This window comes from Pinus tabuliformis, chromosome X (assembly GCF_031772625.1).
Source record: "Pinus tabuliformis cultivar Carrire ecotype Pingquan chromosome X, CPIR1, whole genome shotgun sequence".
Classification (NCBI taxonomy): Eukaryota; Viridiplantae; Streptophyta; class Pinopsida; order Pinales; family Pinaceae; genus Pinus; species Pinus tabuliformis.
This window is the reverse complement of record NC_142308.1, coordinates 18,675,071-18,701,692: the sequence shown is the minus strand read 5'-3', so window position 1 is coordinate 18,701,692 and position 26,622 is coordinate 18,675,071.

The window sequence follows — 26,622 nt, the reverse complement described above, 5'->3', positions numbered from 1 at the left end:
ATTTTCTTACTATGGCTCCATTTAAAATACCTCCTTGGAGTTTCTTTAATAGACCTAATCCAATGACTACTCTGATAAATTTAGTCAAAATCCTATCTAAGGTCAAATATAATGGTAAGAATTATGCTTTTAAGTTCCAATAATTTCAATATTGATGAAGACAATATTTGCATGATTTTTACTCTTACTTTGACAGGAAAAGCCAAAGACTGGCGCTTATCACTTCAAGTTGCCTTTGTACACAGTTGGGACAAATTTTCATAGATTTTCCTTCATGTTTTTCAAGAATACAACTATGAAAAGGTGTGTGACTAGTTAGCTTAATTGCGTAGGGTAGAAGGTGAGTCATTAGACGATTTCCTAATTAGATTCAAATTAATTTTAATGCAATTTCAATCGAAATATTTACCTCCTCAATTTCAATTAATGGGTTGGTTTAAACAATTAATATGTCTCCCTTGTATTCCGTATCAAGAAGCATAAAATTCATGTATTTCTGTTGAAGAACTAATTGCTCAAAACAACAATGATGATCCTCTTCTAGAAACTAGAATTTCCAATGAACGATTTCAGGAGAAAAATAACTCTACCCAAATAAATAATGTTGCTATGAATGAACAATTACAACCAACGATGAGTTGTAATCAGTATCTTCCTCCCGATATTCTTTTAAGAAATAGAAAATTTGATTCTTCCAGCAATGAGGAAATAGATCAACATCCTAAAGTTTGCAATCATGCAAACCAAGAAAATTTTGTAATGTAGAATTTTGGAAACGAACAATACTCTTCTAACAGAGAAATTTACAGGTTTGTAAATTCAAATTCCCATTTTTCTTTGTATCTCAATTTATTTGATAATTCATCAAATAATAATTCAACTTCTCCTTTCGGCATTGATAATATTTCAAAAGATAAAGGAGCCTTCACTAACGAATTATCAATAAATTATGTGAGAGGCAGAGAAGATTCAATTTCTTACAATTCTGTAAATTCTTTGTCATACGATTTTCTATCAGATTCTGATTTTAAAAAGAAATAAGATATTAACTAAATTATTCATGATGATGAATTTAATAATGGAAATATTGAAGCTTCTCCCTCTTTTTCTTCAAAAATAGTCCTAACTGATTCTCACTTTCATGATTCTTTAAGTGAATTTGTTTTTGAAGATGAAAAGGACGTTAGTTTAAATATTCCTTCTCCATCATTCAATCATCATAATGATTTCAGAAATCATGAACTTATCCCTATTTATGATTCCTACAACAATGATGATTTTTATTTTAATCATGAACCTCCAAGTAGTCTAGTTTCACAAGTGGATAATTATTTTGATTTCTTAATCTTTGTTAGCACTTGTGGAAAGGAAATTTTTACAAACATGCTCCCACTATGTTGTATCATTATTTGTAATATAGATATATATTACAATTTTCCTTTTTCTCATTTTCCCCAATTTCAATTTCTTTCTTTCTCAAATTTCATTTTTGATTTTTTGAGCACATTGCACTGGCATTATGAGCATCGTAGTTTGGGACTCTCATCAAACACATTAATAAGCACATATGAAAATAAATTTCAGAATTTCGATCAAGAATATTGGCTACTTCACGCTTTGAAATTTTATTTAATGATTATGTGTGGCCAATTGGTTTCTAATTTTAGAATTAATTTTTCACAAATGTTGAAATTTGAGAGCCCACTATTGTATTATGGCCAGCCATGTAATCCTTGTATAAATTTTCTACATTACTACCCTTGATTTATCAATCCATTTGAAAAGAAAGTTTCCTTGTAATTCCTCGTTTACAGTAGCCTATGATATTTAAAGAATTATCCTTTAACACTGGCCTTTTGTTTCCTCTTTCCATGAACCTATTTCAGGCATCAATTGAAATACATCTTGAATTTTATGAACCTATAGACAAATTTTTGGAAGAATTTCAAGGAAAGGATTATGTAAATAAGTTTATTTTGTTGAATTTGTTAATTGTACATAGTATGTTGATTTTTTCTTGTAATAATTTAATTGTAGTTTTACTCTTGTTGATTGACTTGTACATACATGCAGGAATTAGAATGAGAGAATGGCTACATTGGAAGTATGATTATACCTAGTCATGTTTCCTTTCATTCAATTAGAATTAGGGATAGATTAATGTAGATTTAGATTCATTTTTTGTTTACATTTATTTCACTATTGCAGATTTTTAATAAGCAAGTAATGAGCCCAAAATTTTCCCTTCGCATCCCCTTTCATTTTCTGGCAAAGTGGCCTAGAACATATCAATGTCCTTATATAATCGGATCATATACACTTGTGATATGATTTATTGCATTTCTTTTGCAAAAAAAAATCATCACATTGTTAAAAATGTTTTTGTAATAAAATCATATATGAAGAAGTTCCAAGGAATTGTTATGGCTTGGCAATTTTTGACTCACAAGTATTTCTAAAGGCTCGCTTTCACCACTCTTGTCCTCCAATATAAATTTGAATCGGATGCAATTTTAAAGTCTATTACTTAGCATTTTTTATTGAATAAGTAGATGATGTTGAACATATGCGAATTTTGATAAATGCATGGGAGAACTTGAAGATTCACAAAGTAAACTTACAGTCAATATTCTTCCATTTATGCATTAACAGGTTCATCTTCATATATTGTTAGTTTCCTCTTTTTCATAGTTTACTTCTTATTTATGTTCTGTTTCTTTTGCAGGTCTTCATTGGCTTGATTTTGGAGACTTGAGATAAGCAAGCAGTCAACCCTTTCTAATCTGCAACATGTCCAGGGAAGTATTTGTTGTTTCATCAGAATTTGGGTATTATTTAGTTTTGCTTCTATTCATATTTTCTTTTCTTCACACATTTAGCAATATGATTCAATAATCATATTTTGTCTCTCATCGATGCAACTGAAATGAAATGCTTAGACTCTTTATTGCTCAAATTTTATACAAACATAGGAAAATTTGCACAAAATCCTTGCAGCAAATAATCTTATCCATGATTTTATCTATACCTGTTATGAATCTCACATTTGTTTGTTGAGTTAAAAAAAAATTTCCATTGCGCTCACTCATTTTACATCCCCTTCAGTCACATTTTTCTTCTGAATTGATTCAGGACCTCTATCTGGTAATTATAGGAATCCTGATTTTTTGTGGTTCACTTTCCGATATCGAATTCTTGGGTTTATCTTATATTGAAACCATTTCACAACACTTGCTGAGGCATTTCTTTGAGATCTACGAATCCTATTTTATTTTATCTACTCAAAATCTCGTAGAAGCCATGATGAACTATTATCATATCTTAGCTCCGATATTATATTTTTAGCCAATATTAATTCCGAGCGTCCTTTTATCAGAACTCTCATTTAAAAATCTCTACAAGAAATATTTATTGAGACTTCCAATATCGGAAGTGAAAATCAATTAAAATTCTGAAAATAATTTATGTTGTAAACATTCAAATAACAAATAATAAAAGACCCATAAGATATTGGAATATGTAAATATCGTAAGTTTTATTTCATAAGTCCTCTGATATATCTAGCCCCTTTGATGTCTGATACGTTAACTCCTCCGATCACATAATCTTATCAGACCTCAGAGTTCTTGTCACCTCAGGGCTCCTTTGAAAATGTTACGATATCTTAATATCTTCGATCTCTGATGGCATTGAAACCTCTGATATAACATAATTAAAATATCTCTGATGGAATAGAAAGACCTGTGATCAAGCTTCTTTGGTTTTCGTTAATAATGTAAAGGAGATGTAATATGTAAAATTTAGTCTTGAATTTTGAAATTTTATGAGAATCATGGAGTGAATATGAAATTTGAAATATTAAGAGAACAATCATCATTGAAAAAGCACATAATCATTCTCATTTCTGATAGATTTGATTTACTTCTTATTCCTTAAACATGAATCATTATTTTCTTATAGTACTACTTTCTTTAATTTTGATTGAATAAATTATGATTTTGGGCCAATGAGAACTACATTGAAAGCAACTTCTTTATGTTTGTAATTCTAATGAAAAGAAGAAATTATCTTTTTTTGGAGAAAATGATATCTCTTCGATAAGATCAAACGAAATTTTCCAATGGTAAGTTTCATATGCCCAATTTCATTCATTTCTATTTCTTTACTTTTGGTTTCAGTTTTTTTTTTAGTTTTTTGTGATCTTAAACTATGTTTTGCGGGACTTCAAGAATTATTGCACACCTCATATTTGGCACTCATTCTCCTTCGTTTGATTTGCTTTCAAGTTTTTAAGAGAAGCAGTAATGATCCTCATCAAATCAGCTAAATTGGGGAGCCCCTAAACTTTTTAATCAGTTTTTTAAGCATTTCTTTTATCAGAAAATGGTTAATATGCTTTTATGCAGGATTTTCTTTGGAACAAGGACATTTGCAGTAGGCAGAGACTTCTCATTAGCTTATTATCTCTCATGACTGTTCTTTATCATTTATATTTTGAGAGCCTTATTTCTTATAACTCTATAAGATAAAATTTATTAAAATCTCAACATAGAAGGAACGTTCACATGCTTATCTTCTTTTACTCTTTTGTTCAGAAATTTTTACAATTAATCTCTCTTTTTTTTTTTTTTCTTTTTTCAACTCTTCCTTTTTTCATTTCACATTTTTGAAGTTTGATTTCCATTTCATTTTCCCTTTTTCTTTTGGTTTTGGCTTGATTTTGGTGACTCCACCATGATTTATGTGGAAGGCCTTTTCCTCACCCAACAATAGTTGGCATACATGAGAAATCTTTACTTTGTCTATTTTAGTGAATTTCATTTATCATTAAAAGTATATCTTTATGGAATTATGAAGCCCTCTTGCTTTAAAATATTTTTCATGGAGGAACACATATCTTTTATAAGTGATATAGTTCACATTTTCAAGGAAATAACTGACCTGAGTTTAACTCAATGGATCCCTCCTACCCCTCCACTTTATAAAAGTCTTTGATTGATAGTCACAAGGAAAGAATTTGGATTCAACATTATGGAAGTATTATATCCATTAACATAAGCCTCTATTACCATCCCACCTATTTCACTCAGGTATGTCATAAACTAAAAGCTCGCAAATGTGCTTATCAAAAGGGTGATTAAAAGAGGAAGCATGGGAAATACAAGTAAACCCGTCAAGGCTAGGCTTGTATGGCATAGAAGACAATTTCTTTGGGGTACTGTTTAGGCTTGCTGACAATGAAGCGATGTCAGAGACCATTCATAACAATGGATGTATACTTTATAAAAGTTTCACATATGTACCTTCTTCTATTTCTCATACGAGGTAATTTTAAAATAATTTTTTCCCAAAATTCGGATTCATGATTTTTACTCAAGTCTGCTTCGAGCACTTAGATTTTCAAACTCATATTGTTTAATCTATTTATGTGGGACCTATATGAAATGGTTTATTGTTAGTCGGTTTCGTGGAATCCATTATTTTTAACCTTTGGGTAAATTAAATTTCATTATCTTTAACCAGAGATAAATGGTTCTTCCCCGTGTGTTGCCAGTGTTGTAGTGAAAACTCAACACCCCCATTTTTAACTTATTTATTTCAAATACTGAGGACCCTTTCCATAAATTTTTTGCTAAATCAACTTTTCAATATTTTCTTTTGGTTAAGTGTCCTACAATTTTATCATTTTTTCATTTTCTTCGGATTTCTATTTTGATTGCTTCTTTGAGTTCACCATTTTTCTAGTTTTCCATCAGTAATCGTTTCATCTCATTTGGTTACACGGTTTGCAAATGGTGTTCATCTAAAGTTCAATAATTTTTACCATTTAAGTTAAAAAAATGAACAAAATGTATATTATTTTAATTTTGGTAAATAAATTAATAATTCATTGTAAATACTAATTCCAAGTTATTTTTTACTAATTATTTCATTTTTCAATAACGATCCTACAAAATTGTCACAGCCAAATTGTAGAATAATTAAAAATTATGTGTTTTCGGGATCTCGGTAACTTATTCCAATTCCCAATTTTAAAAGGAATCAAGACCTGAAATCTCAAAATTGCAAAGTGGTTGCAGTCATTTTGTCAGATTTTTAATTACCAAGTGGCTATAGTTTATAATGGATGAGGCTTACTCTAAGTGGACCCCACTTCACTTTACCTCCTCCCTTACTCTTTTATTAATATCTATCATAAATAAAATCCCGATATAAATATCAGACATCAGCATTTTTATTTGGTGTCAAAACGCTTGTTTCAAAAATTTTCGATATCAGACACTCTCTGATATCTGATATCATGTGACGGATCAATTTTATTTAACGAAGGTCTCTTCCACCTCATTTTAAAAATTCTTCACCACGTCCTCATTAATCTAATAGCCCCCAAGACCAAACTTTTAATTATAAACAAAATGGTTGTAGTTTCTATGGAGGGAGAGACCCACCTCCATGTGGACCTCACCTCTCGCACCACACTTCACCTCACTTCCTCTTCTACTCCTTGACACCTCGGGAAATAATCTTACATTGGAACCTCGGGAATTAAGTTGATCGTAACTTCTATTCCACAACACCTCCGATATGCTAATTCAATGATACCTCCGATGGTGGTTACAGATTATTTTATATTATAATTTATCACGTTTGATGGTTCATATCGGACCTCGGGGACCTTTGAGTATCAGAAGCATCGTTTCAAAAACTTACAATGTATCTTAGTTCTGATATCCGATATTTTTATGCATGAATGTTTTCGTTCATACTATAATCTACTCCTCTCTATTTTAATAATAAAGCCACTCCTCATTCAATATGGCTTATACGCTAAACCCAAATGTCACTTTGGGTCCATAAGTCATGGGCCAATAGCCACTTGCCATGTGTCCCACCATATTTTTAATATTAATTAATTTTTAATTAATTAGTTTAATTATAATTTGTAATAATAATTAATAATTAAATTTTTATAATTAAATTAATTTATAATTTATTTAAAGTTTTTAAATAATTGTATATAATTAATGAATTTCATAATTATAAATAATTAGAATTTAATTAATTTTAATTTTACATTGAATTTTAGATTTAGAATTTTTAATTAAAATTTCTTATTTTTGACCCTCACAACAATTTTTCCAAAATTCTGGCAGTTTTGACTCCTCAACTTTGGAAGCTCATAAGTTGAGTTTTACTTGGCCAAATGAGGTCCGGGATGGCTCGTTAGATAGATAAAATCATGGAGAATATTTTTGAAGTGGTTGCATGACCAAATTCAGTTATTTAATATTTCTAAAATTTACAAAAGAAAACCAAGCTCTGAATTTGTAAACAAAATGAATTTTCTGAGTTTAATTTTTTTCATTTTCATTTGCTCATAGCCTCTGTTGAGCATAGATCCATTCGACTATGTTCTCTTTGACCAATAAGATATTTATAAGGATCAATGGAAAGCTCAAAGTTCCTTTTATTTATTTATTTAATTGAGTTTTGATTTGAGAAATTATTATTTTTAGATTTTGTATTTTTTTATTTTAATTTAATTTTGATTGGTTTTGGCAGGAGAACAGTTGAGAAGATAAGGAAGAGAAGATTTCAATCAATGGAATCACTCTAGAAAGAGAAGAAAAATATTTTTAACCAATGAAAATTGTTGGAGCAGAATTATTCTTCAACGACTCTCCTATTTGGACTTAATTTTTGTAATTATAAATAGTAGTTTGTAAAATGGAGAAAGGGCTTCTCTTCTCTGCAATTCTGGAATTCTTAAAGCACTATTGTAATAGGGATTTCATTGTTGTAGGTAGAGAGAATCATTCTCAGATCTGGGGATCATTGGGATTTGTCTCTTTTTCATTCTGAATTATGTATGAGAAGTAGAGTTTGCACTATTGCAACTCTTTCTTTTAGTAGCAGAGTTTATGATTTGCGAAAGGTTGGTGGAGATCAATTCAAGGAAAATAGTAGGAGAACAGGTTCAAATTAATTTGTATTAGAAAATACTATTATTTTTAATATAAATTTCATATTTGATAGAAGAATTATGCTAGTTGGATTTATATTATGCACTATTGTCGATATGAATTCATATCTTACAGAATTAGCTATCTAATATGTTTGTCTCATAAATATGTTGTCCATGGTGTTTTTTTCTCTTATGTATTTAGATCAGGTTTCTGAGTAGCTATTTACTCATAAATCTTATATCTAATTCTGATTTAATTTCCACTAGCATTATGTCAATTACTTCCTAATGTTTTTGGTTTATTATTCATGGTTAATAGATCTCTGAACAACATGTCTGGTAGTCATAATATTAGTTAAATGAACTACTTCATTAGTTCAATATTCATCTTAAGCTAGACATGCTTAAAATCTCAATCATTTAATTATTTTTCATTCGGTTGGGTTAGATCTACATCTTCCTAATCGAGATAGGCTTAGGATTTCTTTCCTTTTTCTTGCATTCTAGGATTAGTTTGCATTTAGATTAATCATTGCATTTCTAGAAGTCTTCTTATCAAAGAGGAAAACTTTAATTGTGGCTTGGATGAGCCTTAGATCAACTTAAGGATCACTTTCTTGCCTGGTCAGCAAGAAGATTCGATCTGATGTCTCTTCTCTATGGGTAGGTGAAAGTTATATTTTAATCTAGTAGTGATAGAAAGAAAGTAACTGGACCTAGTTTAACTAGTTGGAACCACCATTACAAATGGAAAAGGAGTGGCTTTAAGTTCCCGACTGGGTGGTCTCCCTTATAATGTTGAAGCAGACATTTTGAGCCTACAACAGGATCTCATGGGATAAACCAATCCATAAACAACCAAGGGAATCCAGAAGTTAAACCACCTCCACCCTCTCCGTACCATGATCATATCTAACCGGTGTCGAGATCACAAAACCGAACCAAGCTTGGATGCCTCAAAATTCCTTCACCATCCTTGAGGAATTTTCTAGTCTCCACCCTCAAGCTTTACCATGTATCCCGCCATTATTGATCAAGGGATTCCTAGGTCTTTGGGAATTTTCTTGAGACCACCTCACCCCACATTTCGAAACCATACAGTAATCCAAATCTCAAACCGAGAACAATCCCATCACACCACGACTATCTGGAAATGGAAAGGCTATGCTCAAATCCATTATCGCCAAAGACAACAAAAGAACCATATACCAACATGTGAATACCATGCATGTCAAAACCAGTTAGGAAATCACACATGCAATCTGTTACCTGCAAGTATTCTCGTTGAAGTTGCTTGATCTTTGCCTTCCTTTGCTTCCTTGTCCTTCTTTTCTTTTCCTTTCCTTTCCTTGCTTTTCATTTCCTTTCCTTTCTTGCTTACTTTATTTGTCCTCTTGATGTTTTCTCCTTCTTGAGACAAATTCTAATACTAAACTAACAAAAGGTTGACAAAAGCTACCAACCGATGATCTGAGGTCTTTTTATTCATGTGGCCTCTAATTTCTTCAATTTTCCATTATTTTCCTTCATTTTCCTCCTCACATGAAACATGTGACCTTTCACCTTCCTTTCCTCCTAATTTCCATTATTTTCATAAATAATGTCTCAAAAATACCTTTTTCCTTTCCAAATCCTTAGCCATTACCTTTGTCAATTTCCCCCTAGTCATAAAACACAACAAGTGATGCCCACTACAATTATTTTTCCCAACTTTCAGCTTGGAATAAGTGTCCCTTACCCGTGGTCTTATGTTACCTTTATTAACTTTTATTACATGAACTTTCAACCTGGGGTTGTTACAAACTGAAATTTGATGGACTCATCCAGGATGGAGGGTATTCCAAACAAATGGCTTGGATGCATCATCTGCCTCATAAACCCTATGGTGGCCTTTGTGTCAATGTCGGTGTTAGTGTCGGTCTTGAGCCCTCCATCGGTGATCAAAAGCTCTTTGCATGTGCATAGGTAGGTGTCTCATCAGTATCAGTTTTGCATCCCGTTAGGCATGCCATAAAACTGATGGAGGAGCTGGTCCTTGTTCCCTTCTTGGCTTTGCTGGATCAGGTCATATCATTTAATGAGCTTGTGTTATACTTGTTTTATTTTTGTCTTGAAGTCCCAAGTCTTAGGTCTAGGGTTTTGGTCGAAAATCACTGCAAGGTCATGAGTCAAAGGTCTAATAGTCCCCAGCAAGCCGGAAGGAGGTATGTTAATATGTTCCATTGATATTTTTCATCAGGTACAGATCATTTATACCTTGGATTTAAAAACCCTGTTTTTAAACCCAAGGTCATGTAATATTTGTAAAAAATAAGGAAAATTTCAAAAGTCTTCAAAATGCCGGCAATAACCCTGGTCTCCTCGCCAGAGTCCATCAGATGGTCAACCTGCAAAAAGAATGAAGTTAAAGCGCCTCAAAAGCTAAATTCAGGACAAAGCAACTCCAAAAGCAGTGTTAAAAGTGAATGTCAAAATAGAACATTAGAGAGTGGGTTTTGTAAATTAATTTTTTCAAATTGAACCTACAAGAGGTAAATTTCCCTCTAAACATCTTCATTATGCCTCTATGAGCTCGCAAAGAAGAGCAAGAGGGCGGAAAGAGAGAAAGAGGGCGAATTGCAGAAAAATTAAGGAGATTTCTGGTGCGCGACCACTCGGGCAGTGTGCACGACCACCTGGGCGGTGCGCGACCACTCGCCGCCTCCTCCACAGTTCAAATTTCTAACGCACGCGACCACTCGGGGTGTGCGCGACCACTCGGAGCTTGCGCGCGACCACTCGGGCTCCCACTCACAGAACCTTCCTAAATCCACTCAAAATTGCGTTTTGGTTTGCCAATTGCTCGAGGTAGGCCTCTCTAATGTATTGAATGTTTGAAACATGGATGATGAGCTTGTGTTCATGCATTTTTACCGTCAAAAATATGAAGAGAAATAGGTTTAGTGATTGTTTGTTCATGTAGGCAATTTTGCTAAGGTTGGTGTTTGCTTTCAAGGTTTTTAATTCCTCTTTATTCCCTCCATTACTCCTATTAGATTTACAATTGTCATAATGTGTCTCTATCTCATCACATTTGCAATGAATATCAATTCCCCATTCCCTATACCTAAAACCCTAATTCCTTCCCTACAGCAATATTATAAAAAATATATATATAAAAACACAGCAAGAATCAAAATAATGATGTGTAAAAGGAAAGAGCAATTGCAATGGTAAAAATAATAAAACAAAAAGACAAAAAACAGAGGAAAAGATTACTATGTATAGCCAAGCCATTGCAAGAACAAAAGAAACTTATTGCTGTGCATAGTCCTCACAAATACAGTGAAAAGAAGGCTATGTTATTCATAACAAAAACAAAGCAAATACAGTTGTACATATTTATTAAAGGACATGCTGCTCTGAAATATTGTTTGCAAAAGAATGTTGCTGTGTCTCCAAAACCTAACCCTAGGCATCCTTTTCCCTTCTATCCCCCTAATACCCTTGATGCAATGCATCTCCTTTCTCTTTTGAATTTGTTAAGTAAAGCCCTCCTCCCCTTATGACAAATGTAAATTAATTCCTTATTTCCCCTTAGCATCAAAAGTACATCAATCCCTTGGAAAAACAGAGTATGCCTAATAATGTACAGTCAAAGGACAAAATCTAAGAGCTATCTGTTGATGCTAGTAATCAGTGCTGCCCCATCTCCTGTATTACATGCTATCCCTTACCCCCTGTTGTAAAATGTATTGTCCTTTCCCTTAGTGACCCTATTACATCTCTTCCCTAATAAAGATATTTCTTTGCAAATGATTTCCCGATGATGAGAGATGAGATAACATGTTTGACATTTTGTGAATTTTTCCTTAAAAGTTCCCTGTTTTTATATATTTTCCCATTCCTTATGAAAAAGTCCCTCCCCTAACACTTCCCTCATGATTTTTTCCCCTTTAAAACAGCATACTTCTCAGCATTTTTGCAGGCAGGGCAGCAGTCAAATTTGTCTATTTTCTCCACCTTGCTCAATAACACCATGTCAACCACTGAAACTAATGAGCAAGGTGATGACCGGTCTTCTTCTACGGAGGTTGAGGCACAGCAGAGGCCTCGTAGGGGTGGCAAAGGTGGTCATCATAGGAGAGAAGAGCCCACATCTTTAGCAGAATTACAGGCTTGCCCATTGGCAGTGACTTGTTTCCAGTACATGTCATGTTTTCAGTTTTGCGAGAGGCTTGCCCAGATTCAGCACCACAGGGAGTTGGCCCGGCTATTTGTTTTGCACCTTCATTATGGGCAGGTTACTCTTGCAGGGGTGAATTTTGTGTTTTCTCCTGAGATGATTTCAGAGGCTACCGGGATACCCAATGTGGGTGAGGTGTGGCCAAAGCGCAAATGGCTGGATTTTGTTTATTTTGAGCCATATGTCAGGCCAGCATTCGTACATCACTTGTCAGGGAACTTTCCTTTTAGATTCCTCCGAGAGGAGTATGCTCCGATCATGCGGCTTATCATGCATTACTTCACATGTGAGGGAAGGTTTTCACGAGTCTTTGCTTGTCACATTCGCCTGTTGATGCACTTTACCCGAGTGAGGATGATGAACATCCCGGTTTACTTCTTCCAGGACATTCAGAGGATGGTTTCCGTGTTTCAGAGGCAGTCCCCAGCTCAGTAGCACAGGAGTTTGTGCCATCATGGTCTCATTCAGCTCATTGTTTCCCATCAGTTGAGTCAGCAGGGCATTCCATGGGCAGACTTCATTTCTCATGAGGTTTTTACAGTGCCACCACAGTCACAGCCAGAGCCAGAGGTCATTCATGAGGCGGGAGGTCCATCACACCAGCCCGAGATTATTGTTCCGAGACATGTGGCTTCTTCACCTCAGGTCACCTATCAGAGAGGTCATAAGACCTTATTTGCAGCAGCTCGACGAGTATTTTCTCCACAGCAGGTGGAAGGGGTCTCGTCATCTTCTTCAGATCAGCGAGTGTTATCTCCACACTAGGTGGAAGGGGCCTCGCATTCTTCATCAGCAGAGGCAGTACGGGAGGGCAAGCAGCCCATGGTTGAGGATGAGAGAGCTGGCGATACACGTCATGATTTCATTGACCTTGATGCTCATTCTCCTTCTTCAGATTTTTATGAGCTTATCAGACAGAGAGAGGAGGAGAACCTCATGTTGCAGCAGAAGCTCCAAATGGCCCAATGGACCATCACTTATCTGGAGCAGCGCAACAGACAATTAGAGGCGGAGAAAGAACTTGATGAGCTATGGAGGATCCGCGGTAATAGAGGCTTGAACCGTAGGAGGCCTGGGGACCCATTGCCTGCTGACCGGGAGTCTTTGCTCATTCAGGCAAATGCTCACTTGGAGAGATTGTTGGAGAAAGCCAACCAAGACAAAAGGCTGCTACGGAACATGAAAACTCATTATTGGGCGAGAATGCATGTTTGCAAGGCAAAAATGAAGATACTCCAAAGGAAGTTGTCCGAGGCCCGCAAGAGGAGGAAGAAGACCAACCTGCTCCGTATCTTGGCTGAGGCCTCTCTTACTCACCATGATACTCATTAGCCTCCTCCTAGCAGCAAACTCAAGAAATTTTGAGAGTTTTGAGGCATTTTGGGCATTTTTGAGAATTTTACAGGTTTTGGCCGTTGGAGTGGTCTCACCCCGCGCACGACCACTCGTGGGGACAGCTCAGAACGGGGAAAACTCTACATTTTTGGAATTTTCATGCAAAAATACACTTGCCTATGGATGGACTTCAAATTTTATGGAGATTTGGACTTCCAAAAGCTCAAAATACATGCAAATTTTGACTTTCTGCCCCTTTTTTGAGTTGCAGAAAGCTGCCTTGGGAGAAATGACTTTTGAGGGGTCAAATCAACTCCAAATTCAGAAATTCCAGTGGGGTTGGAAAGTAGACTCATGGACCTTTCCAACAAGCTATCTTGCACCTGATTTGGACACCAGGAAGGCCCTCAAACACAGCTGCCAATGTGCGCGACCACTCCAAGGGAGGGGCGCGACCACTCAGGGAAATTTCACCATTTTGACTATTTCGGCCTGCAAAACACTGTTTTTACTTTGGTTGACTCTTAATGCATGTAAATGATGGATTGTTGGGTAATTTTCATGGCACATGGATACATTTACTCTCCTTTAACACTTCTAGAAGTTTCCTTGATGTAAATAGTGAATATTAAATGCATGAATGGGTTACCTAAGTTTTAGAGGCAAGTTGTTTTGACTGCCTATTATCTAGTGCTCATTTTAGAATTAGTTCAAACTTCTCCTAGGAAGCTGAGCTCGACCCCTAGAGGTGGGGAAAGGAGTTAGATGATCTATATTATGCCTTCTCTTGCTCATTTTCATGGTTGGACTCTTGAGGGAGAAGCTCCTATTGTATATTTCACTTGTATCTCTGCAATTTGAGGAAAAGGAAAGCCAGGGTTTTGCAGACATCATTGGGATTCTTGTGGACTCTTGTGTTGATGGTGTGTTCCCTTATTGTAATTGTAAGTGTGTTTATGTGTTCCATCTCTTTCTTTACTGCAGCTTATTAAACAAATGAAGTGATAAAGTTTGAATTCATGCTTGCCATGCTCAGCTTTCAAATTTGTTTAATGTTTATGTTTTCCACTGTCTAGAGAGGATTCAAAGTCATTGTTTGCCCTCTTTAGCTTTTCTCCTTTCTTCCTTGATCATCCATTTCAGCTAAAGGCATCATCACAAGCTCCTACCTTGCCCCAAAGACCCACCTGCAAAAACTGAGCTCAATCCCCGCACCCTGAATTGCACTCCCTCCAATTGCCACCAAAAACCCCAAAAAACTTTAAATCAAACTTCCGTATCAGTTTACTAGCCTAATATCAGTGTTCCTAATTGGGTCAGCTCATCCTATTGAAAGATCTACCGAGTTTGACCGGAGAGAGCCTTCTCATACCCCGTAGGGCTAGCTACGAGGTGAAATGGTTTGATGTTGCCTTGAAGGTTTACCTTCCTCAGCCTAGGGTGAAATCTCAAGCGCTAACAGTCGGCATCATCTTCTCCAAACATGTGAGCAATCAAAGAAAGAATGGGTTGCATTTTTTCTATGAAGATGGTCACTAGGATGGTTTCAGTAACAGGAAAGGATTTGTGACCAGGGGCTAGAATCATTTGTAGGAAGGCTTTTTTTTCTCCAATTGAGAGGGAGGCATAGTCATAAAATAGTGTGGCATTCATGAAATTTTCTGGTGTAGGAGAAGTAGGGTAGACTAAGGCCTTCTGGATCAGTTCAGGGGTCACCTATAGAATTTTGGCTCTAGTGGCAGAAATGAAGTAGTTCTTCTTCATGACGTAGGATGCACCCAGCCATGAGATAAACTCGAGAAAGTGATAAACGGTAGGTGTGATTTGATAATAAAGGCATGAGTCAATGATTCTGAATGGGTCCCCCCCCTGACATGGTGACCATAAAGGTTGAACCAGAGGTTCGACAATTGATAAGGATAGGAGGGGTCAAAATTTTGAGACTAAGCGTCCATCAATGGTTTCGCGTTGGAGGATGGTTTGACTTCCTGGGGTTTGGGGTTCTTTGGGGCTTATTTCTTCATTTTTATCATAGATACAAAGAAACTGCAGGTGAGGAGACCAATAGGTTACCTGATTTACCAGGTGATAGCTGAAAAATGGTGTTGGAAGGAGCTCAGGACCTGCTTGGTGAGTGAACAACATTACAGACTAGTCGAACGGTGGGGCGGGGGAAATTCAACAGAGAAAACAAATTTAAACTTTAAATGGTTGAAGCGGGAAGGGTTTTTATAGACGGAGAGGAAAACGATCGTCTAACGTCATATGATGTCACTGGGGGGGACACATGGTGGAAGATAATTAGAAGACAGCAGGAGACAAGTGGATGGGAGTGGGGAGGAAATAATTTTACCATTTTACCTTCATCACTCGCTTGTTGACAACAATGGAAAATTTATGACGTGGTGGGTGGTCCCCACCTTCCTCCGACAGGTGGATAAATGGGGGGTGGGATCAAGCTGCAACCCCCTGGAATTAATCTAGGTTGTTGATCGGCGAATCCCACCCCGCTGACTATTCAACTCCGGGGGGTAGCGTTGGTTTATTTACTGCGCAAGTTACCCCCCGGAAGTGTCTCGGGGGCCCGTTGTGCAAATATGAATGGAGATCCACCCTTAGACCTGCTTGATTGTTAACTAAAGAGTTACTCCTTTACAAATTTCTTCATTTGCCCTGTTGTGTTATCTTGATGCTATATTTCATTGACTTGAGCTCTGTTATTAGAGGCTCTTGTTGTATCACCAAGGCTTGAATTTTCCCACTTGCTCAATTTGATTATTTTCAAAACCAGAGGTGGTGAAAACTAATTTTTGGCATCCTTATAAGAATATGATAGACAACAACAACGTTGGCTCCAAGTGAGGACAGTGTATTGTATGCAATGCACTGAGAACCTGCAAATTAGTGTCTTACTCCTTGGTCATGGAGTCATTTTATTCAAAATTTCATAAAACAAAACAAAAGACACAAGAAAAAAAATGCTTTAGTATGTACAAGGGCTCATCAGTATTTACAATGGGTGAGAATAGACCTCCTTAATGTTAAAAATAGAGTTTGAGAAACTACCCATTTACAGGCAGTCCAAGTACTTCACCATCTAAATTTTCTAGCAAGAAAGTATTGTTCCCCTTTGCTTCAGCAACCTTGAAAGGTCCAAACCACAAGGGATCAAACTTCCCATGTTTTCCTTTATCTTCTCTTCTGACATCCCACCTAAGTACTAAATCTCCTAGTTGTAGGGATTTGTCCCTTGCTTTTCTATCAAAAAGAGATTTCATCCTTTCCTGATAATTGATCAAATTCTAATTTACTTGCTTCTTGTTCTCTTAAAGTTCTACCAACTGATTTATCTTTCTGGTTAGAGAATTTGGCTCCTCCTCAACATCTTATAGGATCTCAGCTATTGGCATTGCTAATTAAATATGGAAAATTGTGGCTTTCCCATACACTAATTCAAAAGGAGACTTCCTAGTGGACCTCTTGGTGGTAACTCTGTTAGCCCATAGGGCAAACTTCAGTTGTGAATCCCAGTTCTTCTAATTTTCTGATATTGTCTTCTTCAGAATCCTTACTAAGGTTTTGTTAGAGGATTCAGCCAATCCATTTCCTTGTGGGTAATAAGTGGTGGAATGGCCTACTATAATGTTGTACCTTTGGCAAAAATCAATAAATTTGGCTGACTTGAACACCTGGGCATTGTCAGTGAAAATTTTCTTTGGGCAGCTGAACCTGGCAAGGATGTTTTCCTCCATAAACTTGATGACCACTGCATCAGTTGCATTTCGGGTTGGGATAGCCTCCACCCACTTAGTGAAATAATCAGTGGTTGTGAGTATCCATTTATGCTAACCACTGGAAGGTGGGTGTATTCCTCTAATGAATTCCAAACCCAATTGCCTGAAGGGATCTTCTACAAAAACAGGGATCAAAGGAAGGGGTGCTTGATCAAGTGCTCAATATTTAGCTAAAAAATAAAAGTTCTCATAATGGCTCAAAACCTCAATGACCGTGCCCATCTCGGAAAAAGGATCTGAACGCAACTCGTTTCACTGAAAATCGAGTTCGTATGAGGAAGATATCGCGTTCTGTCCGCTTTTCCAAACAGAAGAAATTTAAAAAAAAATGCACAGTCAACAGTCCGTACTGCTGACGTGGCAAGTGATTGTGCAAGGTCAACATTGGTCAACAATCCAATTAGGCTTCGACAAGTGTCATATTTTGGTTGGTTATCAAATGTGGTGATGTGGCATGATTTGTTTGGTTAATGGAGGACCAATGAGGAGGGGACAAGTGGCAAGCCTGGAAGTCGCCACATGTCCCTCCCCAGAGGTCAGCTCGGCGTGCAATGCAACAAAATTTATGGTAGGCCGGGGGGTCAAACCCGGGACCTACTCCCAACAAACTTCGTGACTTACCATTGAGCAGTGCTAGTGGTTCTTAACATGTTATGAACTTCGCATATATTTGAATGGTATTAATGTTATGGTTGGTGGTGAGGAGGGTGAACCCTCCCATGTAAACACCATAACATGTTACAGTTACAGTTAACAAACAGGCGTACAGCGCGACAAACCATAACTGCAACTCCAAGCCATTGCATGTGACCTTTCCTTCGCAAAAATCGTTAGGCTAATGGTTTCAGAACCGTAAGCCTACATAATTGTTAGTAGAAACCATGCTGAAAGCCACGACATGTGTCCACTCAAACCGTCAACTCAAACAGTGAGTAGAAATCATGCGGTAATTGCGTTAAAAATGGATTAGTGCTTAACTAATCTAAGTTAACACTAATTAAACTCCAATTTCACTTGGCGTGAATTCTGGCGAACCCTCCAAATTTGGTGCCAACTCCAATTTTAGTGGAGGATTACTAAGAGAAAATAGTTTTGGTCACAACTGGAGCAAAATTCGACCAAATTGAGCTCAGGAAAAGGTGTTCCTAGCTAATTTGATCATTCTGAACACAATGAAGTAGGTTTCAGGAGTAGTAGATCTTTGTCAACAGAATTTTTTCCATATTGAGCTAATATAGAGGCCCAAGCCATGGAAGCTGGACCAAGGAGATATAGCCAAGGAGGGGTGAAATCCTTCATCAAAACACTGTGTTAAGTGTTCATGTTGACGGTTTGTTGTACTTTTCATTATTGTTGTTCAGCACTTGTTTTTCATGCTATTTTTTTCATGTATTTCACATAAAACTTGATAAAATTTACCTATTTATAATCACAAACACCATAAGAGAACCATGCACATGAAGAAATTGACAAGAATTTGTTTATAAAATCTGAAGTTGAAATTAGCACAGCAAAACTAACATTCAACAACAAATCAAGTTGGTATCGGAGAAAAGGTTTATTGCTTGATTGCTTGAGTTCTGTGCAAGTAGGGTTTTGTTGTTAGGAGTAAACTTGAATTCCCAAGATACATTGTTGAAATATATTGGGGGTTTACATTCCTATTTAAAACATACAATCCTTATGTTCGATCCAAGAAACTTGGATGAGGTATGTGTGCAAGACACGCACCTTGAAGCAAGGGGAAGAACATCTAGGAAGAGGGTAGTAAGAAGAATCCATTCAAGGGTAAGAAGAAAGAGAAGGGAGGAAAATGGAAGGGAAATAAGAATGAGAGTGTGAAGAAATAAGGGGAGAAAACCATATGCCAACATTGTTCCAAAGCTGGGCATGATGAAGCTCATTGTTGGAAATTACAACCCGAACTAAGGCCTAAGAAACAAAACAATAAGGGAAAACAAAAGACAAACGCTACCACACATGATATTGGTTCAGATTCTAGTGATGAGACCAAGATTTCATCCATGGTTACAAAAGGAAAAGAAGTTGTTGCGAGCACTACTTCCTCACATAGTCAGAACAACACTCCAAATGAAGAATCAAGAATAGAATTGTTCCATGTAAGGATAATTTCAAATCATACAAATATTGATGCATTATTCAATAGTGGGTCACAATCAAACTTAATTTCAGAAGACTTGGTTAAAAATCTTAACCTTGAAACTGTACCTTAACATAAGCCATATCCATTGGGTTGGATAGTCAATAATGAAAATTTATAGGTTACAAGGAAATGGTTATTCAAGTTCGCCATTACTGAAAAGTTCATTGATGAAGTTGAGTTAGATGAAGTTCTAGTTGACATATCAGGAATGATTTTGGGTAGTCCTTATTTATATGATAGGAAAGCAGTGTTTTATCACCATGAGAACAAATACTTATTGCTCAAGAATGGGGTGGAGTACATTGTGAGAGCCCATCGCAAAAAGCTAAACATTTCTTTGGTTAATGTAGGGCAGATGAAGAGACCAGTAAATGCAAGTAAAAATTTTGTGCTTCTAATGATTAAAAAAAAAGAATGATATTGATTATGAATCTTTTGAAGGTTGTGATGACAAATTAAAATCTAATTTGTTTGATGTGGTAAGAAATCATGGCGAGATGTTTCAGGAACCAAAGGGATTACCTCCGAAGAGGGGAATTCAACATGAGATACAACTGCAACAGGATGTTCCACTTCCAAACATTGGCATGTATCGCATGTCAATTATGAAGAGCATGTAAATCAAGAAGAAAATTCAAGCATTGATGAACAAAGGTATCATATTCCCATCTACTTCACCATGTGGTTCGCCCATTGTTTTGGTGCCAAATAAGGATGGGACTTGGCACATGTGTGTGGATTTTCGTGCATTGAACAAAACCATGGTAAAGAATCATTATCCAATCCCAAGAATTGATGATTTTCTTCATCATTTGAGGTATGCAAAGCATTTCACTAAGTTATACTTACGAAATGGTTATCATCAAATTAGAATAGATGAAGAGGACATTTGGAAAACCGCATTTAAAACTAAACAAGGATTGTTTGAGTGGCTTGTTATGCCTTTCGGTCTTACAAATGCTCCAGCTACTTTCATGAGAGTTATGAATGATGTATTAAGACAATTTCTAGATGAATTTGTCATTGTGTAATTAGATTATATTATCATATTCATAAAATCCATAAATGAACATGTCATGCATGTGAACAAAGTACTTGATGTCTTGAGAAAAGAACAGTTGTTTTTAAAGATGTCGAAGTGTGAATTTGGCAAGACTTCTTTAGTATATTTGGGACACATTGTTGGGGGAGGTGAGCTGAAGATCGACCCCTCTAAGGTTGAGTTCATTCTGAATTGGCCCAAGCCCAATATTTTTACAGAGGTAATAATCTTTTTATGGGTAGCACAATATTGGAGGAAATTTATTGCTAATTTTTTTTTCATTGTAGCACCATTACATGCATTGACTAGTGTCAAGAAAGTATTCCATTGGGGAGATGTACAGTAGAAAGCATTTGATGCTTTAAAGAAAAAGATTAGTTCAGCACCGATATTGGCTTTTCCATGTCTTAGACAGCCATTTGAGATTCAAACAAATGCTAGTGATTATGCCATGGGAGCAGTTCTTATGCAACATGGTAAGTCCATTTCATTTCATTCTAAAAAATTTAATGGAGCTATGACTAACTATCCCACTTATGACAAATAACTTTACGCATTGGTACAAAGTGTTAAAAAATGGAAACACTACTTGATGGGGAAGGAGACCATTATCCATACCAACCATCAACCATTGCAGTACTTACAGTCACAGTCAAAGTTGCAACAATCATGACACTTCAGATGGATGGGTTTTCTACAACAGTTTCATTTGGTTATCAAGTAAAAAAATGGAATCTACAATAAGGTAGTTGATATGCTTTCTAGGCCTATTGTAAATTCATCTGTTATACTCAAGCATAATTATGTTTTGCATGAAAGTTACATTGAGCAATATGCATATGATAATGACTTTCAAGATGTGTATGCAAGCTTGAGTCAAGGAAACCAAATTGAAGAGTTGGATTACCATGTACATAACAGTTTGTTGTATCACTTAGGCAAGTTATGTATTCCACAGGGAGAAAGAAACGATATCATAAGGGAGGCGCACACTTCATTGATTGTTGGACACTTTGGTGTAGGCAAGACAGTAGCGAATCTCCAAAGATATTGTTATTGGCCACACGTGTTTGATAATGTATCTCCCTTTATAACAGGATGTTCTTTGTGTGCAACAAGTAAGCCTAGAAATAGGAAACTGGGATTGTACACTCCATTTTCGATACCTTCACATCCATGGGAGAGTATCTCAATGGATTTTGTAGGAGGTCTTCCATTGTTAAGGAAAGGTCATGATTACTTGTATGTATTTGTAGACAGGTTCAGCAAAATGTGTATACTAATGTGACCATATAAAAAGCAAATTACAGTTGAACAAACATCTCATCTTTTCTTCCAAAACATTTGGGTTCATTTTGGTCTTCCTACTTCCATTGTAAGTGATCGAGACTCTCGATTTGTTGGGAATTTTTGGTCAAATTTGTGGGACATGATGGACACAAAGTTGAAGAAGAGTACAGCTTTTCATCCACAAACAGATGGACAAACCGAGGTGGTCAACAGGACAGTAATTTATCTTCTTAGAGGATATTTCAGCAAACATCCCAAGTTGTGGGATGAATAGTTGCATTACATACAACATGCATACAACAGGGCAAAGCATTCTTCCACAAACACATCGCCATTCGAGGCATGTTTTGGGTACTTTCCAAGATCAACATTGGACTTCATCTTTGAAAAAGATGTCGCCATCAATGGTCATAGTGACATTGATAAGGCAAGGAAGTTCATAAACAAAATTCAATTGATACATCACACAGTACAGGAAAAGCTTGAAAGAAGTTAGAACATCTACAAGGCAAAGCATGATAAACACTGTGTTGATCATAAATTTCAAGTTGGGGATGAAGTTTGGTTATATACTAGCAAAGAGAGACTCCAAGGGGAATGTAAAAATATTAAGCCAATCCGTTATGGTCCTTTTAAAATTCTAGAAAATATTGGTAACAATGCATTTAAGCTAGATTTGCCTCCTTATATGCAAATATATTGTGTTGTTAATGTTGAGAATTTGAGATTGTTTGAGCCTCCTTTGATTGATGATCAAGGAGAGCATGTTCAGTTGTCATCAATAGGTGAATTCTCGCTAGACTATCTTGATGAGCTTCAGCAAGATCTCATACTTGACAGAAGAACCAGAACTTCAAAGAGAGGGAATGTCGAATACCTTAGAGTGGGACTCAAGGGACAAAAGCCTTCTAAAGCCAAATGGTTGCAGATCGAGAAGTTGAGGGAGTTGTACCCTCACCTATTGAAAAATTGATAGTATATTTTGGGGTCCAAAAGGCTTCTAGTGGGGAGGAATGATCAGGTGCTTAGTATTTAGCTCAAAAATAAAAGTTCTCAGAATGGCTTGAAACCTAAACGACCGCGTCTGTCTCAGCAAAATGATCCCAACGCAACTTGTTTCACTGAAAACCGAGTTCGTATGAGGAAGATATCAAATTTTGTCCACTTTTCCAAACAGAAGATTTTTTTTTTTAAATGCGGTCACTGCACAGTCAGCAGTTCATACTGCTGACGTGGAAGGTGACTGTGCAAGGTCAATAGTGGTCAACGGTCCAATCAGGCTTCGAAAAGTGTCAGATTTTGGTTGGTTATCAGATGTGGTGACGTGGCATGATTTGGTTGGTTAATGGAGGACCAATGAGGAGGGGACAAGTGGCAAGCCCAGAGGTCGCCACGTGTCCCTCCCCAAAGGTCGGCTTGGTGCACAGTGCAACAAAATTTATGATAGGCCGGGGGGTCGAACCTAGGACCTGCTCCCAACAAACTTCGTGACTTACCGTTGAGCTGTGCTAGTGGTTCTTAACATGTTATGAACTCCGCATATATTTGAATGGTATTAATGTTATGGTTGGTGGTTAGGAGGGCCAGCCCTCCCATGTGAACACCATAACATGTTATGGTTACAATTAATAAATCAGAAGACAGTGCGAAAAACCATAACTGCAACTGCAAGCCATTGCATGTGACCTCTCCTCCACAGAAACCGTCAGGCTAACAGTTTCAGAACCGTCGACCTACATAACTGTTAGTAGAAACCACGTCGAAAGCCACGACATGTATCCACTCAAACCGTCAGCTCAAATGGTTAGTAGAAACCGCATGGTAATATCATTAAAACTGGATTAGCGCTTAATTAATCTGAGTTAACACTAATTAAACTCCAGTTTAACTTGGCGGGAATTCCGGCGGACCCTCCAAATTTGGCACCAACTCCAGTTTTAGTGGAGTTAACATGAGTTCCTCTAGTTTTAGTGGAGGATTATTAGGATAAAATAGTTTTGGTCACAACTAGAGCAAAATTCGACCAAAATGAGCTCAAGAAAAGGTGTTCCTAGCTAATTTGAGCATTCTCAACACATTGAAGCGGGTTTCAGGAGCAATAGAGCTTTGTAAATAGCATTTTTTCCATATTGAGCTAATACAGAGGCCCAAGACATGGAATCTGGACCAAGGAGATGTAGCCCAGGAGGGGTGAAATCCTTCATCAAAACACTGTGTTAAGTGTTCATGTTGATGGTTTGTTGTACTTTTCATTTTTGTTGTTCAGCACTTGTTTTTCATGCTATTTTGCTCATGTATTTCACATAGAACTTAATAAAATTTACCTGTTTCTAATCACAAACACCATAAGAGAACCATGCACATGAAGCAACTGACAAGCATTTGTTTATAAATCTGAAGTTGAAATTAGCACAGCAAAGCTAACTTTCAATAACAGATCAGTGCCAACCTCTGTTTTTCTACAAATATTTAACATTTCTCACAGGCCTGAACATAGGTATGCACATCACGAAACAACTTCGGCCAATAAAATCATGTTTTGAGAATTTTATGGGTTGTAGCTCTCCAGTTGTAATGTCCTCCACAAACACAATTATGAAACTCATCAATCACTTTATGAATTTCTTCTTCAACCAAGCATAAAATCAAAATCCCCACTGGATCATTCCAATACAGTTGGCCATTTGAGATAACAAATTTATGGGCTTGCAGCCTTAGAGCTATGTATTTGACTTTATCAAATTACACTCGACACCTCAAAAAAAAACAAATAATGGACTATATGTTTATACCAATGGGACACAAGGTATTTCATCAGATTTTCTGTGTTGAGGTATCAATTTTTTGTTGTTCCTCTACTTTTCCACTTCCTCCATCCTTCCCTGCCAACAAGTTTATACCCAAGGCTTGGCAATTTGCTTCAAACAAGATTTTAGCTAACCCCTGCCCTTTGATCAACTTGGTGGGCTTGATATCCATGTCATATTCATGTATCTTGGCAATCCACTTGCCTCTTTTGCCTTCACTGTCACCCTGCACAAGGATATCTTTCACAACAATTGTAGGAACATAAGTTGTTATATTTGATTGTAGGACATAAATTCTGAAATCTTTCAGGGATTTGACTAAGGTGTAGGCTTGCTTCTCCAAAATATTATATTTTAGCTCAGAATCTCGTAGCACCTAGCTGAAAAATGAAATTGGTTGCTCGTGTCCTTCATTATTTTTCTACAACAAGACAACAACCACCATGTAAGGAGAAGCAAAATAAAAAATGAGAAATCGATTTTGATAGTCTGGGCTAACCAATACTATGGCCTCTACAAAATCCTTTTTAATTCTAGAGAATGATTCTCGAGCTTCTACAGTCCACTTTACTTCACTGGGCTTCTTCAACATCTCTCTGATCTCTTTAACAATTTCAGCATAATTGGGTATAAACCTTCTCAAAAAGTTGATTCTGTCCAAGAATACTTGTATTTATTTCTTTTTTATTGGTAGTGGAATGTTGTTAATGGATTCCACCCTTTTGGGATCAATATTTACTCCTTCCTTTTCCACAATGTGACCCAATAGCTTTCCTTCACTTAGAGAAAACTAAGATTTCTTGGGGTTTAAGGACAGACCATACTTTCTACACTTTTCAAAAGTGAGCTGCAAATGTTTAATGTGCTCTTCATCCGTTTTTTAGAAGATGGTGATGTCATCCAGGTAAATTACCACAAATTTTTCTCGTTCTCCAACAAATGTTATCTCCATGGCTCTTTGAAAAGTGGCTCCAGTATTTATGAGGCCAAAGGGAATCCTGGCATACATAAACGTTCCCTAGGGTGTAGTGAAAGCAGTCTTCTTCTGATCTTTGGGATGTATAGAAACCTGATTGTATCCAGAGAAACCATCCATCATGGACATCCAAGCAAACCCTACCACCTTCTACAAAATGTAGTCCATCTTAGGCAGAGGGTAATTATCTTTTAGTGAGGCCTTATTTAGATTTTTGAAGTCAACACATAGTCTTATTTCTCCATTCTTCTTCCTGATATGGACTAACCCAATTTGAATACCTCAAAGCCACAATAATTTTATCATGCAAAAACTTTCTCACCTCTTTTTCAATTGATGGAAGTAACAGAGGATTAATATGCCTGAGCTTCTGTTTATATGGTTTCACCCCACTCTTCAAAGGAATTTTTTGTCGAATAATGGTAGTATCAAAGGTCCTCAAGTTGTCATACGACCAAGAAAACACATCCATATATTGCTTTAAAAGGTTTGGGTACCTTTGGTTGTACTCTTCAGGAACTCCTTTAGGCAACTTTATCACCCTAGATCTTGTTCTGAGCCAATATTATCATATTCCACCTCCTCTTCAATCTCTTGCTTATTTGGTTTGGAAGCCACATCATTTGAGTTAAACAACCTTTCCAATGGGACCAATCCTCTGGGGATAGTATTACCCTTCAGCTGTAAAATTATGTGCCCAACAATAGTTTCTTCCCAACTGATTTGTTGTTCATTTGTCATTTTCTCATCCTCCTAGTCAATCACTAACTTTGAAAACTCTACAATAGCTTCCATGAAGCGTTTGATTTGTTCTTCATCCTCAAGCACATGCCAGTACTTTATAATGTTTGTTACTGAAGGTCGATACCTGACCTCAACTTCATATCTGAGATAAAATATTTTTCCAACATAAAGAAATTGGAAAATTTTGGATATTAAAAGCTAAGAAAAAATTCTCATCCAGATCCCATACCTTATTTCGATAAGCCTTTAGTCTTGGATGCTTAGTTTGGCATTGATTTC